Here is a 19,404-nt window from a genome sequence, read left to right as displayed (position 1 = left end):
TATTATTCATGAAATTCCAATCTGTAGCAGACTAATGAGCGAAACAAGTTTGTTTACAAAAAACAGTTTCGCCCTTTTGACGAATTAATATTGAATTATTTGAAATTTCCCGTTGTGACCAATTCCATCACTTTGATAAAAACAGATTTTCAACGAAAACTGATTTTCGGGAGGTTGGTTTTTAAAATTTGCATTTCTTATGCCGAGTTTAAAAATAGTTTTCAGAAAATGGTTTTCGTTTAAAACTAGGTTTCGATGAAAAACATACTCACAGAAAAAAAGATTTGTAGCACAGAGAACAGACATCCACGATCGAACAAAAATATTTAAAAAACGTGTGTAAACATTCGAATTAATATACGATAAACACTAGCGCCGCCACACCAACCTATCCCAAGTATCCGTCAAATCCATTCCGGAACCGGTTCGAAATTCTGAATGGATTCAGTATGGAATCTTGCTCAAAGAAAACAACCGATTCCATCTCTATCGGTTGATGCTTTTAGCTGGAATTCATGCTGGAAGTCCGAACCGGTTCCTGACTAGTTTGACTGGGTAGAAGAATAACCGCTGCCAATTCTGTCGAACTCAGTCACAAAAAAACATGACGACAGTAGCGCACCTGGTTTGGATATCCCAACTACCTTCGAAACCGTTAGAAATTTTACACAAGTTGAATGCTGAAGATAGACGCCTGTTCTGTGTTTGTAGGTTCAATAAAAATATGGATTAAATTCAATAAATAAAATTATTGGTCGGGAGACAATAAATTTAATTATTGAATTAAATAAAATTTATTTATTGCCTCAATAAAAAACCATACTTTTATTGAAAGCAAAAATTTATTGTTATTGCAACAAAAAAATATTTTCAAACCAATAAGTTTGGAGTTCGAAGTAAAAACAATAAATGATAGGATTCAAAAACATATATTTTTGGTTTAAATATGATTAATTTTTCTGCGTGTAAAATTAAGGGATTCGCGCATTAAAAACAAGTTTTTATTAGTTACACGGGTGCGTTTCGGCTTCGCCTCATCAGAAACTGACACTAACTTTTTGTCGGAATAGATTAGCGCCGGCTTGACGCCAATCCCTTAAAACTTTTAAGGTTTTTATGCCAATTTTATTTCTTGGCTACACAACTGTTTCAATAGTTTTGTTTTTTAAGGTCTATCCACACTCAGAGCTGTAGCAATTCTGTTTTGCGTACGGGGGCTAATTTGTTGTAATGTTTCAATGACATTCAATTAGCAGGAGACTGGAAGACAAACATATTAATATTAAGAACCACAGTACTTAACGAAGAGCGAGACGATAAAGACTCCTGCGGAAGAAGACAGAGGGTTAAATTGTCGGGAAACTCTAACAGCCAATTTCTTAACTTTGATGATAACCGGTTTTTGTTGAAATCCGGTTTTCGGCTAATTAGTCACCAGCAGCTTGAAAACTGGTTTTCAGCGAAAACCGGTTTTCATCAATTGAAGAAATTGGCTGTAAGCTAGCTCATATGACTTTATATCAGCTTTTCTAAACTTTCTTCCATCAGCTTCTAGCTCGTTGCAACATACAAAAAATTGACTCACTCTTAGTCGTTAATTAAAAAAGAAGAAGAAAGAGAATCATTGCCAGAAGGCCCACACATTGTTCGGCAGCTAGTACGCGATTTGGTCTTCAATATGGACGAAGCGTTTGCGCAGTATGGCGATACGGACCTAAAATTGCGCCCCAGGATCCCAAAGCTGCAGTATCCTTTGAAGTTGACCTGTGAGCTTCGGCTCAATGATGGACGCTCTTCCAATGAACCAGGAATTTGTACAGAACCTGGAAGTATTCTGTGCTGCAGTGGCAGCCGTTAAATCACATTGAGAAGCCCAAAAAATTGTTTCAAAAACGTTCAACACGGGTGCAACGATGGACCTCTATTGAACGGTTATTTGGGCGTCATCCAACGAACGTCCTTCATTGGACGATTTTGAAACCAACCGTTCTTGGGGCATGTTCAGGAGTGTTTCAATTCTAGATTCATAATTTTGACAGTTTTATAATAACTGGAACTTGCTGTCCCCAGCAGCAGTTTTGGTGGGCGTTCTATTCAGATTAAAATTCATGTCTAGCAATTGGCGATTTGCGGCAAAACCAAAATTAGTCATGCGACACCTATGATTCAGCTCATGAACTGGTAAAGTGATACAGTTTGCTTTTTTTCACCCGCAAGTGAGTCGTAGCTTACAACAAAAACTTCATTTTCTTCTCGGAAAAAGCTTACCACTGCCAAAATATGAATGAAACGAGTAAGAAATTTAGTTTTATTTGCAATTATTCTGAAATTACAGCCATTTGCAACTATTTGGCTCATACATTTCTTCGAAATGTATTCGGGGTATTATTGTGGTTATCAAAAATCGTTCCATAAATAAAGTTCCAACTTGAAACCGAGACCCAATCAGTACCAAGGTCAAACTCCTTCATATTTTGGACTACGTAGGAGATTCAGTGAAGACTATCAGAGAGAAGGATCGGCTGTGTACGATACAAAGCTGACACTTTCCTATTAACCAGATATATTCTTTCCTCGCGTGATCCGGAGAGTTGCATGAATTTACACCATCTCATGAAGGTTTAGCTTAACTTAGGAGGAACTGGAAATGATGTTGCGGCGGCTACGATGCTCAACAAATTACATTTTGGAACAGCACACATATAGCTCTGCGAATAATATTAGAAACCACTATGTTTTACAGCCTTTTCGCAAGATGTTTACTCATCATCTTATAAAATGATGGTTTTCCATCATTTTCATAAACAATTATCAACAAATTGATCGGTGATTTGGTGTTTAAAAGTTATTTTTTTACCAATGTTGACAGAAAATATATGCACTATGACAGAACAGAATCAAATCAGCAACACTTTGCTTCCAGCGCTATCTGTGAGCGGTTTCAACGTAGAATCGCCAATACCTTCAGCGTAACTGCTTTCAAATTTATTTTTTCCCACTCTGTGCTGAGCACTCTGCATGTATTTAAAACACAATTCTAAACGTGTTTTAAAATCAGCAACAAATAGAACGGCGTCGTATAACGGTTTTAAATTTTAAAACAAAACTGTTCGAAATTATAAAACAAAACGCTCTGCTGTGGATGTGAATGTTTCAGTTCCAGTTCTACTTTGAAACTCCTATAGAAAATAAAACGTTTCTGAAGCGTTTTATTGATATAGGAGTTTCAAGGTAGAACTGGAACTGAAACATTCACATCCCCAGCAGAGCGTTTTTTTTAATTTTGATTATTGAGGTTTTAACCTTAGGGTCATTCGTCTCTTTTCGGGTTAGCGAAATCTCTTTTGGAAAAATATCTAACCCTATGTGCGGGGTTGGGAATCGACCCTACCCACATTCTGCTCAGGCTTGATGGCTAATGAAATTTTGATTTCGTCCGCCATGGCTAGTAAACGGCGGGTAAACGTCGTAATAGCGCAGCCCGCTTTTAGGACTTGTATTTTTTAGTCGACGGCTGACACTTAGCCGACTTCGCGATTTTTTCGGGACTTGTGTTTTTTTTAGACTTAGTTTTTTTTTTAAATTGTGTTGTTTATATTTATTTTTTTTACGGTCCGGTTTGATCGCTGGCGAAATGAAAATCGGAATTAACGGTAATCTACTGAAGATGGACAGCAGTGAATTTCGGTATCGTTCTCGGGGGAGGGCTAGTGTAAGTGATTTACGGCTCGAAGCAAATCTCCGCAATCAAAAGTGATTTCAAAACGAAAAGTTTCTGTTGTGCAAAATAGTGATTTCGAGGATAGAAGACTAACTTTACAAAATGGTAGCAGCGGATATTAATGTCGTCGTCAAATTCTTCTGTATGAAAATACTTGTTTCTTTCAAAGGTGAGCGAAGTATTATATTGATAGTAGAGTAACTAGTAGAGCCAAGATTATTCAGATGTTGATTCGGCGAAGAAATTTAATTGTGGAATGTTGAAAAAAAGCAGTCAATAACTACTTGCTAGTTCACGGAGTGCTGCAAACTAAATTGTATTCACTGATTATTGCATTCGTTTGTCATTTGCTTTGCTCTCAAATATTCACCTTGGGGATTTGTGATCTAGTACAAGGAGGGTGGACTGTTCCACCGCGGTACTTCGTATATTAGCAAGCACTTTTTTTCGCTGGCCGCTGTGGTAAGAAAGTCCTTAGTTGTTCCGCCAATCCTCGCTGGAGGTGCTGCACTATGTATTGTGGAAATTTCTCGTTTCATGCCTTTTTTGTCCGGTGAGTAATATTGCATAGAAAGTGCTAGGTTTGTTCGGTAATTGTCTAGTTTAGAGACTTTAGTGAAAGAGGTCCAATTTTAATGAGGTTTTATGCCAACAGAATGTATTTCAATCTAAATAAACCGAATCCGAGAGCGGAAATGTGAAATTTTAAACCATAGTTAAAACTGAAAAAATAAGTTGTGCTTATTAACAGTTTTAACAATAACAGTTCTTTAACAAGTGAGCTTACACAGCGGAGCGAGTGTGATGCGGCCTGGCCGCATATCCGTGGCATATCCGAAGCGGCGCAAAGCCGCTGAGGGTCTGGCGGGCGAAGAACCTGTGATGGCGTAACCGCATTAGTCAGTCTTCGGTTGATTAATGTGGCTACCCCACATCGTTTTCTGGTGTATAATCCGACTTCGCTGCCGCTCAGTCGGCTTTAAACCAGCTATAGCCCCAATGTTTGAGTAATCCGGGGTCAAACGAGAGGATCACAGGTTTGCTTGCAAATTCCAGCAACGGGTTAATCAATTCTTCGTCCGTCGGATTCTCAGCGGCTTTGCGCCTCTTCGGATCCTTCGCCTCGGGTATGCGGCCAAGCCACGTCACACTAGCTCCGCTTTACAAGCTCACTTGTTTAAGCACTGTCATTGTTATGAGTGTTATTAATCACAACGTATTATTATGAAGTAGACCTCCTTAAATTCCTCACTTATTCTGCTCAAATGGGCACATAGATTGAAAGAAAAATAAAAATAAAAATCGACAAAAAAATTTAAGAATCTTAAAACTTTAAAATTAAAATTTTAAAATTAATAAATTTAAAAATTTGGAAATATTAAGATTCATAAACTTAAAAATATGAGAATCTAAAAATTTAACGATTCAAAAGTTTGGAGATTCGAAAATTTATTAATTTGAAAACCTAAATGTTAAGAGATGCAAAAATTTGAGGATTTGAAAAATTTATAGATTTGAAAATTTAAAAACTTAGGAATTCAAAATTTGGGAATTCAAAAATTTAAAAAATTGGAATTAAAATATTAGAAAATTTAAAAATTGAGAAACCCTAAAATTTAAAAACTTCAAAAATTTAAATTTGTAATATTTCAAAATTTAAAAATTCATTGAGTTAAAAATTTAAAGGTCTAAGAATTTTAAAATTTAAATATTAAATAATTTAAAAACAAAAATTTAAGAAATTTGGAAATCAAAATTTTTTAAATTTAAAGACATAGGGGGAACTGGGCCAATTCGGACCTAGTAAGGGTTTATGAGCTATAGAACTGGAACGTGTCAACCGATTCACAAATAAATATTTTTTCCTGAAAGCCTGATCAATTGTGCACATTTTTTCTAAGGCCACTTTTACCGATCTTTTACCGTATTGTGTATGAACGGTTATGGGCAAAAGTACATGAAAGGTCCGAATTACCCCAACCCTGTTCCAATTCGGACCTTTCTTATCATTTTTTTGCAATAGAAATGAGATCCTATTTCGGTCTAAGTTATTCCTATTTGATTTTCACTAAATTTCGAATTGTAAAAAGAAAAGTTCTCTTTGATATATAAAACTTTGTAATGAATATACAATAAAAAGTAAGCGCTGGGCCAAATTACCTAAAAATAGGTATAACGTCAAAATCTGTCAACCGATTTGAGAAAACTTATGTTTTCCTAAAAGCTCGACCGACTGCGCACACTTTCCTCTCAATGGGTTTTACGCGATCGCGCATCGTATATTCGGCAAAAGGTCCGAATTGGACCAACCCATATTCTATTATTCACATACCGATTAAACGAAAACAGTTGATAGTCTCGCCCAAAACAAGATATTAAATAAAAGATATTATCCGGCAGATCCAAAATCACGATAATGCATTTGACTTAATTTATTATTGTTGCCAACAAAAATCTTGTTTTTTGGCTTACACATTTTTCAAAAAAATGTGCTCTAAAACAACATTTGCCCCTAGCACACGCACACGAAAACTGAGATCCGCAAAATTTCGTGACATAAAACAGAGCTACATGACAGCCACGAAAATGATATATACGCTTTTCATAATATTACCATAGCTGAGAAACAGCTAGGGTCCGAATTGGCCAGCAGTCCGAATTGGGCCACTGCCCCCTAAATATTTAAAAAAAAATTCAAATTAGGAATTTAAAAATTAAAAATTCATAAATTTTAATATTTAAAATTTCAATAATTTAAGAAACAAAAAAATCAAAAAAAATTAAATTTTTAAGCTTTAAAATATAAACATTTAAAAATAATTAAGATTTAAAAGTTTAAAAGTTAAAAAAAATGAAAATTTAAGCTTTAAAAAATTTAAAAATTTGTGAGCATACAAAAAATTAAGAATTTAAAAATTTAAGAAAAAATTTAAAAATTCATAAATTTGAAAATATGAAAATGTAACGAATTTTTGAATCCATCATTTAAATTTTTTTTGAGTATTTAAATTTTAAAAAGCTTTAAATTTTTTAATTGCAGAGTTTTTGAATTTTTGATATATTCAATTTCTGATATTTCGAGCTTTTTTTGATCCGTTGAATTTTTGAGATTTTCTATTTGTTTGCGTATTTTTGAATATTTGTATTTAGAGTTTTTGAATTTTTAAGTTCTTGAGTCTTAAAATTTTTGAATTCTTGGTTTTTTGTTGAAAATTTTGCATTTTTTAAATTTTCATCTCTTGAATTTTTGTACTTTAGCATTTCTATCATTTTGTATTTCTACATTTTTGTTTACTTGCACTTTTGCATTTTTTGGATCTTTAATATTTTTGTAATTATAAATACATAATTGTGTTTTTGTATTTGTGTACTGTACAATTTTGTATTTTGGTATTCTCATATTTTTGTAATATTGTGTTTGTATTTCTGAATTTTTGTATTTTTGTGTTTTCGTATTTTTGCATTTTTGTATTTTTGTATATATATATTTTTGTATATTTGTAGTTTTGTATTTTTACATTTTTGTTTTCATATTTTCGTATTGTTGTATTTTTGCATTGTTGAATTTTTGTATTGCTGCATTTTTGTGTTTGTGTATTTTTCTATTTCTGCATTTTTGTGTTTTGATTTTCTGCATTGTATTTTGGAATTTTTACATTTTTGTATTTTTGTAATTCTGTATTTTTTGTATTCTTGCATTTTTCTATTTCTGTATTTTTGTGTTATTGTATTTTTGTGTTTTCGTATGTTTATATTTTCGTATTTTTGTGTTTTAGTATTTTTGCATTTTTGTGTGTTTCGAATTTTTGTATTTTAATATTTTTGAATCTCTGTATTTTTTAAATTTTTGTATTTTTGCACTTTTGCCTTTCTCATCTAGAAAGGTTATGTAGTTGGTCGGAATTTCGACTTTTTAATCGAGGCCCACAGGGCCGGTTCTCTTATACCATTCGAGTCAGTTCGTCGAGATCGGAAAAAGTCTGTATGCGTGTGTGTATATATTTATGTATGTGTCAAATAATCTCACCGATTTTTCTCATAGAACTTTCAAAATTAAGAAACTCACATCAGTTTCTCGGAGATGGTTGAGTCGATTTTCACAAACTTAGTCTTAAATGAAAGGTACATTATCCTATAAACTGCTATAATATTTCTAAAAGACCTTTAGACTGCTATAAAATTTTGTACGGATCGGTTATATGGTTACGGTTACGGTGGTTCGTCCGATCACATAAGAAATTCCCATAAAAGCCGGAACTAAAATTTTCATTTCGAAGGGGGGACCCTAGGGGCTGATCCTAGGGGCAGATCACTCTAAGAATGTATAACAAATTTGCATCAAATTAGAAAAAATGCATTTAATTTCCATTTTTGCATCAGCTTGGCACTCCCTCGCAGAAAAGTTTGTTTAACAAACGTCCTACGCTGATCCACTTTGTTCGACGTTTTGTTAAATGTAGGGCTAGTTTTTCTGTACACGGTTAAATAAAACAACCTGCAGAAAAGTTCTTTTAACTTACTTTTGAGTTGTGCGTCGCTTTCGCACTTACTAGTGTTGTCAAAAACAAAACGAGAGGTTCGACTCAGTCGAGATGTTCCGTGGGGGAAGTTACTTTTGAGTTGTTTGGGGTGAACTCAAAATTAGGTAAATTCAACTTAAATTTGAGTATAAAAAACCTATCAATGAGTTGTAATTTTTGCCGTGGTTAAATGGAAACTACCTTCAACACGGTTTACCTAATTTTAAGTTCCCCCACGATACCACGAGATTGAGTCAAAGGAACTCAATTTTAGGTAGTTTTTTGTTTCCGTGTAGGGTTTAGACGTCTTACACGCAACGCAAACCACATTGCAGGCAACGCAAAAACATTGCACGCAACACAAAATACATTATGAATTTCTATTTTGATGGAAATAAATGCATTTAATTTCGCTGATTTTTAAAAATGCATCACAAGCGATCTGCCCCTAGGGCTGATCACTTGTGATGCATTTTTAAAAATCAGCAAAATTAAATGCATTTCTTTCCATCAAAATAGAAATTCATAATGTATTTTGCGTTGCGTGTAATGTATTTTGCGTTGCGTGTAAGACGTCAAAACCCTACCAAAAACTAGCCCTACATAGACTTTTCTACGGCTCATGTACGTACACGTCACATGACACAAATACTACATCACAAGCTGGTGGAAAATAATAAACAAAGACGGCAAAAGTAAATGGGATTGTTTTCAACCAGGAAACTTCATTAGTGTTCGTGAGACCGGTCGCAAAGAACTCAATTCAACAAAACGTCGAACGAGGTAGATCAGCGTAGGACGTTTGTTAAATAAACTTTTCTGCGAGGGAGTGCAAAGTTGATGCAAAAATGGAAATTAAATGCATTTTTTCTAATTTGATGCAAATTTGTTATACATTGTTAGAGTGATCTGCCCCTAGGGGGGACCCCATAAAATTTTAGAAATCGAATTCGTATTTCTCTTAATGTCCTTAAAATTCATGAACCGTCGAAATTTTATGTTACACCGAAAAAAATGTTTTTGAGAAAAATAAACTTTGCTGATTTCGCACCCCTAATAAAAAAAATATTATACACGAACTTTAACCCATATAGTCCAACGATTCCACATATTGTTTGGATGATACCCTGAACAGGTCGTTAGGCTCTTGAATGATAAGATGTTTATTAGGGACCTTTTTGCTTTTCTTATATAGAAAGGTTATGCAATCGATCGGAATTTCGACCTATTAACCGAGGCCGGCAGGGCTGAGTCTATTATACCATTCGATTCAGTTCGTCGAGATAGCAAAATGTCATCGTGTGTATATTTGCGTGAATTTTAAAATTTTTCAAAATTTGATTTTTTGAATTATTGAATGTTTGAAATTTCGAATTATCGAATTTTTGAAATTCCTAAAATTTTAAAATTCTTGAATTTTTGAAATATTGAATCCGACTTTTTGAATTCTTAAATATTTTAATTTATGAATTTGGAATTTCTGAATATTTGATATTTTCATCTCTTGATTTTTTATTTATTGATCCTTTGAACTTTTGCATTTATGAATTTTTGTATATTTGAATTTTTGTGGTTTTGTATTTTTATATTTTTTGTGTTTTTGTATCTTTGTGTTCTTGTATTTTGGTGTTTCAGTATTCTTGTATTTTTGTATTTTTCTCTCCTTGCATTTTTGTATTCTGTATTTTTATATTCCTGCATTTTTGTATTATTGCATTATATATCTCCGTATTTTTGCGCTCTTGTATTTATGTGCAGTGCTGCATTCGGTAATCGTAAACAGAAATCCTTCCTACACGGTCGCCAGTATTCATATTCGACACTCTTTCCGTATAAGTTCTCACACTGTGACAGCAACATATAGCGTCAGTCATACTACGTGAGTGCCTTTGCGAAAAAAATGTTCTGTCTTTTCGCTCTTTTGTTCACTCAGTTTGACTGAAGCCTCTCGATGACAGTCAGTTTTGAAAATTATTGTCATTACGCCTAGCAAAGGAAATTTTTTAATTCTGCACGATGCAAGTCTTGAATTCAATATTACAGTTCAAATACATTACCTATTAAACAATTGGTTTGGTTGCTAACAGAAAATTGTTTAAGAAATATTGTCTTTCATTTTCCGTCACCGTTTTGATAACAGTTGTAAGCCACGAAAATTGCTCATGTAATGTCATATTTAATAATATAATATTCATTCTGTATTCTATGGGATTCCCTAATAACATAAAACTAACTTCTGTTTATTCGCAGTCTAGAGCACCCAATCACAGTAGGCAGGGTTAAAATGCAAGGAAATCAAAAGAAATTTATGTTGTGTTTTGATCATGTTGATGTGTTCGGTTAGTTAAAAATATGCTCTGTCTGTTGATAAATATTTTTGCAGTAAACCAGGTCAAAAAACAATATGCATTACTACCAATTCAGGAGCATATAAGCTATAAGTATCATTCAAGTTTAACTATCAGTATGTTGCTAATTTCGATCGAATGTAAGGCAAATAAACACTGACTAGTGATTGAATCGTATATGGTGATTATTAAATAAATTATTAAATTTTAGTGAATAAAAACTACGCTTGTTGAATTCGCGTGGTAGACAAAAAGGAAAGAGAAATTCAAGCATGATTTTTGAAAACAGCGAAACTCGCATTTGACCCAAACAGAGAAAACGGCGATGACATTTTCGAAGTTTTGTTTTAAATGTTATTTAAAAACCATACCGATTGTACAATTATTTAGCCAAAATGCTCACCAAAGATGCCTTTTCATTGAATGGAGCGAACATTCGCGATCAAGACATTTAAAAGAGCGGATTGAAGAAAAATTAAAGTTACGATGTTATTAGTATCACGCTCACAGTTTCGTCGTTTTACTTTCGTTAGTTTTGGTATCTTTGTTGCACTTACGTTATTTTAGTTTTGTCAATTGTGGTGACTAATCTTATCATTTTTTAATCAATTCTATGACTGAATTGTTCCGCCGAGGCTGTATGCCAATGAGGACAACCAACATTTGTAGTTTGTCACTTTTGAGTAGTGTGTTGAAGACAAATAATGGTTACGTTATTCTGAGCATCACTTTTACACTTTCGACATTTTTCAATTAGTCGATTTTAGCATCTCATTTTTGCTCGCATTGTCACAAGTATTTAGATTTGATCTACTGTAGGATAGATTTAGAGAATCGAAAATAAAAATGTGCTTAGAATAACATAACTTGCATTCTTTTTCTCTAAAATATTGGCTAGAATTAGGGAACTGCGTGCTCTTGTTCCCCTTATAGAAACATTACCTATATTGAGCATTTTAGTAGAAAGATTGTAGTATATTTTAATAATTTAGTTACAAAAACCGATTAAATTAAAATAACGTAAGTGTTACAGCAGTACCAAACCTAACGTAACTAACATGACGAAACTGTATTTATGCACTGTTGATGTGTCAGTTGTTTGTTCGTCATTATTTCGATTGCGCATTTTTCAGCTGCATTACGAATAATGAAACGAAAGTTTGTCAGCATGTACATTAAGATGCGTAGAATGCGGGGGAGTGATAATCTCAGTTTGTTTACATATGTTAGTTACGGTGTTTTCAAAAGTCATGCTTGAATTATCAATGTGTGTTGTCACTTGACTCCGGCTGTCTGCGCCCCGTTATTTTTTTTTCACTCTCCCTCGTCACTGTTGTTAGTACTCTCTATGCTCAGTTTCGGTTGCTCAAGTTCTCTCAACTGAAAAAGACGATCATTTTGTGACTGAAGCTTTGCGTACATTTTGAAGAAAAAGTGATAGTCATGATTTTGTGCAACTCTGTTTATGTGTTTCGGTATTTTTGTATGTTTGTATTTTTGTGTTTTTGTATTTTTATATTTTTGTGTTTTGTATTTTTGTGTTATTGAATCTTTGTATTTTTGTATTCATGTATTTTTGAATTTCGTGTTTTTATGTTTTAGTCACAGAGAACAGATATCCATGATCGAACAAATATATTAATAAAACGTGTGTAAATATTTGAATTATTATGCGTTAAAACACTAGCGCCACCATACCAGCTTATCCCAAATACCCGTCAAACCTATTCCGGAACCGGTACGACATCCTGAATGGATTCAGTATGGATTCCAGCTAAAAGGGAACAACCGATTTCCACTCAATCGGTTGATGCATTTGAGCTGGAATCCATACTCCTGAAACTCAGAAATCCGAACCGGTTCTGGAATGATTTGACCGGGTAGAGGTATAACCGCTGTCAAATCAGTCGAACTCAGCCAGCAAAAAACATGACGATAGTAGCGCACGTGGTGGAAATATCCCAACTACCTTCAAAGACGTTAGGGATTTTTACACAAGTTGAATGGTGAAGATGGACGTCTGTTCTCATTGTTTTAGTATTCTTGTATTATTCTATTCTTGTTTTTTTTATTGTATTTTTGTATGTTTGTGTTGTATTTTTCTATTCTTGTATTTTTGAACTTTTGTATTTTTGTATTCGTAGTTTTGTATTTTGGTATTTTGTTATTATTGCTTCATTAAATTATTGGATTGTTGAATTTCTGTATTTAAGTATTTTTGCTTTTTTTATTCTTGGTTTTTTGTATTGTCGTATTTTGGTATTATTGAATTTTTGTATTTTCATATTTTTGCATTTTTGTTGTTTTGTGATCTTGTATTTTTGTGTTTCAGTGTTCTGTATTTTGTATTCTGGTATTTTTGTATTTTAGTAATTTCGTATTTTTGCATTTTTGTATTGTTGTATTTTCGTATATTTGTATTTTCGTATTTTTTTACTCCTGTGTTTATTGTATTTTGGTATTTTTGTGATTTATACTACGTTCACACTACGAGTTAAAACGTGTTTTAACGCTATCTTGACGACATTTTTCTTGTTGCTAATTATTATAACATGTTTTAACTCTGTAGTGTGAACGTAGTATTAGTGTTGTTATATTTTTGTGATTTTGTATCTTTGCGTTTTTGTATTTTTTCAATTATAGCCTTTTTGTATTTTAAAATTTTTGTATTTTCGTATTTTAGTACCTTCGTATTTTTGTATATTTGTAGTTTGGTATTTTTGTATTGTTGGATTGCTGTATTTCTGCATTTGATTATTTTTGTATTCTTGTATTTTAGCATTATTGATTTTTTTGTATTTTTGTGTTGCAGTATTTTTGTATTTGGATTGGAGCCTGTCTCAGTTTCTATTCGAGCGCGAGTGGCATTGGTGAAGATCGGCTAGAATCTGTGATCGTATGCTGACAGGGAAAGGGGGCAAACGACGCGCGCGTGAAACTGTTAGTTGTCCGTCATGCAGAGAGAATCTTTCGGTACAGTTAATGGTTATTTTGGGCAGCTCAAAATTATTTCTTGGTTTTCTGTTGAAGGGTCGGCTCGCCTCGATTAATATTTTTTCTCTTTTGCTAGTTTTTCTTCCGTAAACATATTTGAAAAAAGAAATCAAGCACGCGTTAACACTAATAACCCACTGTAGATAGCCGGATCTTCGGAGTATGTATTATTTTTTTCTCGTCGCAAAAATGGATGAATAGATACCCCAATCATATTTTATAATGGCCTGGTGTCTTGTGTATCTCTGAGTTTGTGTCTCGCGCGTACATTTTACAAAATCTATGACTTTATCCTTATATGTAACGCCCCGGGGAAAAATAATTATTAGAATGCGTATTCGAACAGCATTTTTATTTCTACTGGAGTTCGCGCACTTGAAAACTTTAATTTGAAATGAAAAAACAAAGCGTGCAAAACAAATCACAATATCGACCAAGATATATCCTGATTCATTTCCTCTCCTGTGACATTTGTGGATAATGCAGAGAATTCCTCGGTCATAATAATCACAAGGATTGAACTAACATTCCTTCCCATCCCAAAAATTGACCTGCATGGGCGTCGCCATCTACGTTATTGATCATACTATAATCTTACTGCCTTATTCTGCGCGGCGTGTGACGTGAGGTGACTAAACTCACATCACTTTACGTGACTTTTTTCGTCCGATTCTGAGAGTCGACTCGAGTGAGGTGAGATTCTCCATTACGGTTAAATGGGCGTCTCACGTCACCCGAAGTGACTCTTCAGAATTGAGTGAGAAAAGTCACTTAGAGTGAGGTGAGATTAGTCGTCTCACATCACACGCCGCGCAGAATAGGGCCGTTAGTCTCTTTAGGTTGCACGTTGAGTATGATGTACTACTCCCAAGTATCATACAATTGGTGCAATATGCAATTTCAACAGGCTTTGATCAATCACGGGAAACTCACGGGCGGTCAACTAAGCTAAGCTAAGCTTTTGAATTTTTGTGTTTCATCATTCTTGTGTTTTGACATTAAAGATGTCTTACTCCACTATCTGGGGCTAGGTGTCATTCTAAAATCTACAATATCCCAATGTAACGAAACTATGTAAGGTTTGCACGCTTATAACTCCACTATTACTAGATGGATTTTTATCATTTATGCACTAACCTGTTCAGAAACGCCTAACTTAAATATTGATAATAATTTAATATCTCTGCAATAGAGGTAGTCTTTTGAAAATCGGTAAAATTGAAAAGCTCGCGAAAATGCGAAATTGCCTCGCGATAGTCTCCAGCCCTGTAATGAGTCGATAGTTTTGATAGATTCAAATTTATTCGCGAATTATTTGGCACGCTCTTGAGACAAGCTATATTTTTAATGTCACCGTGGTCGTGTGTACACAACCCTTTAATTTTTTTTCTCTCCTTATATTTTTGTATTCTGTATTTTTGCATTCCTGCATTTTTGTAATATTGTATTTTTGTGCACATGTATTTTTGTGTTTCAATATTTTGGTATTTTTGTGTTTTTATATTTTTATGGTTTTGTATATTTGTATTGTTGGATTTTTGAATTTTTGTGTTTTAGTATTCTTGTATTTTTATATTTTTCTATCCTTGTTTTTTTTTTGTATTTTTGTGTTGTATTTTGTATTTTTGAATTTTCGTATTTGTAGTTTTGTATTTGTATATATTTATATTTTTGTATTTTTTCGTTTTGTGTTTCATTTCTGTATTTGGGTATTTTTGTATTCTTGGATTTTTTGCGTTTTTGTATTTTCATATTTTCGTCTTTTCGAATTTTTGTATTTTTGTGCTCTTGTATTTGTGTGTTTGAGTATTTTTGTATTCTGGTATTTTTGATTGCAATAATTTGTATTTTTGTATATTTGTTTTTCCTTTTTTATACTTTTGTGTTTTTGTATTTTGTTTTGTTTTGTATTTTGTGATTTAGTATTTTTATGTTATTGTGGTTTTGTATTTTTGTGATTTTGTTTTTTTTTGTATTTATTGTATTATTGCATTTTTGTATTCTTGTATTTTTGTATCCTGGTATTTTTTTTTTTTTTATTTTTGTGTTTATGAATTCTTGTATTTTTAAAAATTTTGTATTTTTATAGTCTTGAATGTTTGTGTTTATCTTTATTTCTGTATTTTTAGAATTTTAGTATTTCTGTGTTTAGTATTTTTGAACTTCTTTATTTTTGTACGTCGCGTTTTTTTATTTTGTATTATTGTACTGTTGAATTTATGAAATTTGAATTTTTAAACTTTGGAATTTTTCAATCTCAGATTTTTTAAATTTTCGAATTTCTTAATCTTTGATCGTTAGAATTCTTGAATGGTTGAATTTTCGAATTATTGAAGTTTTGGTAATTGAAATATTCGAATTTATGAATTTTTCAATTTCTGAATATTTTAATATTTTATTGATCCTTTGAATTTTTGCATTTATATATATTTGTATTTTTTATTGTTGTATTTTTGTATTTTCGCGTTTGTGAATTTTTGTATTATTGTTGTGTTGAATTGCTGAAATTTTTAATTTTAGAATTCAAGAATTTTTTAATCGCTGAATTCCAATTTTTTTCATATTTGAATTTGAATTTCTGAATCATAGAATTTTTTAATTCTTTGCTCTTCGAATTTTTAAATTTTTTAATGATCGAATATTGGAATTATTGAACTTTCAAATTTTTGTATTTTTTAATCATTGATTTTTTGAGTTTTTGTATTTCTGAATCTTTGAATCTCCGAAACTCTGAACTTTTATTTTTTTGAATTTTTGAATTTTTAAATCTTTGATTTCTTGAATTTTTGAATTTTAAAATTCCTCAATTTTTGATATCTTCAATTTTTGATCTTTTGGATTTGAGAATTTTTGTATTTTTAGACCTGTTGATTTTTTTTGCATTTTTAGTGCCTTTGAACTACTGAATTTGTAATACTTGAATTGGGGAATGTTAGTATTTTTTCAATTTTTTCCTTCTCGGATTTTTAAATTTATTAGCTATTGAATTTTTGATTTGTTGAATTATAGATAGGATTCCCTAATCTCAAATTTTTTTAAGTTTTGATTACAGATATCTTGAATTTGAGATATTTTTAGCAAGTTTTTGAATTCATAAATTTATAAATTTCTGTTACTTCAGTCATTAATTTTCAAAAAAATATAAATTTTGCGCTCTCAAAGTTTAGTATTTCTGATTTTTATAATACATAATTTATCCTGTTTTAGAATTTCGTTCAGTTTTTGAATTTATAAATTATTGAATTTATCATTCCTCAGTTGTGCTTAATAACACTAGTAACAGTGACATAGTGCTCTGCCAAGTCATGTTATGCAGTAAAGCTAGCGTTGTGCGGCTGGACCACATAGTCGAGGCGAAGGATGCCAAGCGGCACGAAGCCGCTGAGGATCCGCCTGACGAGGTGTTGTCAAACCCGCCGGCGGATGTGCAAAACCAACCTGTGATTCATTTGTTTGTCCGGTTTGTTTATTGAGAACAATTACACAAAGAGTTAAGTCAAAAAAAAGTCTACCTATCGAGCACAATAGGAATCCGTCTTTGATACCTCTGTAGATATTTTGCTCAATAAGTAGACTTTTTTGGCTTCATTCTCTGTACACTCTTTGCGCACCTTTATACTAAGGCCTTCGGTTTACTCAAATATGTTCAGTCAAACCGATTCCGAAACCGGTTCGGAATCTTGAATGAATTCAATATGAATTTCGACTCAGCTCAAATGCAATAACCTATTCTGACTCAGTAGGTTTCGGAATCGGTTGTTGCCTTTTAACTGGATTCCATATTGAATTCATTTCGGATTCCGAATCAAATTGCGAATGGTTTGACCGGGTAGGTATTATAGCTAATTTTAAGCCGACTGAGCGGTATCGATTTGATCTGCAGTCACTTGGTATCCACAAAACGCACTGTGATTGTGCCTACGCATATTATTTACACAAAATATTAATATACTACAGCGGTAACAACGTTACATTGCATTTCTGTACACTATTCGACTTCACTGCCGCTTAGTCGGCTTAAAACTAATCATAGCCAGTATGTTTGATTTAACCAGACAAACGATTGGATGACAGATTTGCTTGCACTTCCGACGGATGATTTACTAAAACCTTCTCCAGCGGAAACTTGGCCTCAGCTGTATGGCCAAGCTGCATCACACTAACTTTGCTGCATAACATCACTTGGCAGAGCATTGTATCACTGTTACTAGTGTGAAAAGGTGCAACTGAGAAATCATACAATTCAATAACTAGTAAATTCAAAAACTGAACAGTCAAAAATTCCGAAACAATAAATTATGCAAAATTATCCACACATTACAAAATCCCGAAATACAAAACTTTAAGAACTTTTTTTTAGATTACCTAATATTAAATGTACTTTGTAAAACATTTTTAATTTTTCCTGAATAATATTTCTAAATCGATGAAAGGATTATGATCTGTCTTTAAACGTCAAAGCTTGACGTTTACATACAGTTTATACACGTTTCATCGATTTAGAACAACTTTGAATTATTTATTACTCTATGGGAGGCGGGATGCCCCACCCGAAGGTACCACCCGCCGGCAGGCATGCTGGCGACCGGATGGCGTGCGAACGGCAGGCAAAAGGCATGCGAATGGCGGGGCTAATATTCATAGCAAAGAACGCAGCCATCCGCCTGGTTGTTGCATCTGAGCCTGCATTTCGTTTGCCCGTCACTTGCCAGCATGTATTGAGGCGATTGGTGTTGGCAGGTGGGGCATCGCGCCTCCCGTTAGCCAGCCATCTGCCGTGGTAATGTGGGTAGGTGAGCTGCGTACAAGCGAAGACTGCATATCAAGAAGACTGGCAACTCTTTCCAAAATCTGGAGACAGTAACAGCAACGCCACTTGCGGGTAAAGGTGGTACTTCCCATTGTGATTCACACACATATATACCCTTTTACATTAAGCTTCCTACCTTCCTCCAATAGAGGCGCTGTAACGTCTGTCGCTTCTTGTTTGTATGGGGGAAGGAAAGGGGTATCAGTCTTCTTAATATGTAGTCTTTGGTACAAGATAATCTATTTACCAACAACGCTATGTCCATCCCCCAGCAGAGCGTTTTTTTCGAACAGCTTAGTTTTAAAATTTAAAACTGTTATGCGACGCCGTTCTATTTGTTGCTGATTTCAAAAAATGTTTAGAATTATGTTTTAAAAACATGGAAAGTAGTCTGCACAGAAACTTAGACCCGATAGACTGAGGAAAAATAAATTTGAATGCAGTAACGCTGAAGGCATGGCGAGACATGAACTTTAAACTGAATGAAACACCCGCTAAAACTGCTGCTGGGGACAGCAAGTTCTAGTTTTAAAATTTTCAGTTTTATATTATAGAACTGTCAAAATAATGATGAAACATGAAACATTCCTGAACATGCCCTCAGCATATTTACTTTCTATTCTCGTCTCTTTTATTCTGCTGTGATTTTTATGCATTTTCTAGCATATACTTCTAGTAAGCATTCAATGGGTGGATAGACCGAATATGTCCAATGCATAAAATTTACAGCAGAAGAATGAAGAGGCAGAAAGAAAAGTGTGCTATCGATGCATAAATAAATTCTGCGTTTACCGACTTACACCTACACGAATAAATAAAACAACCCAAATAATAAGTTCAGATCACTTGTAATGCACGACAACAGATCACTTGTAATGCATTTTTAAAAATCAGCGAAATTAATTGCATTTCTTTCCATGTAAGTATAAATTCATAATGTATTTTGCATTGCGTGTAAGACGTCAAAACTCTAAAAAAAAATTAGCCTTGCATTCAACAAAATGTCGAACA

This window comes from Topomyia yanbarensis, chromosome 2 (assembly GCF_030247195.1).
Source record: "Topomyia yanbarensis strain Yona2022 chromosome 2, ASM3024719v1, whole genome shotgun sequence".
Classification (NCBI taxonomy): Eukaryota; Metazoa; Arthropoda; class Insecta; order Diptera; family Culicidae; genus Topomyia; species Topomyia yanbarensis.
The sequence above is the reverse complement of the archived record's forward strand: the minus strand, read 5'-3'. Positions refer to the sequence as shown.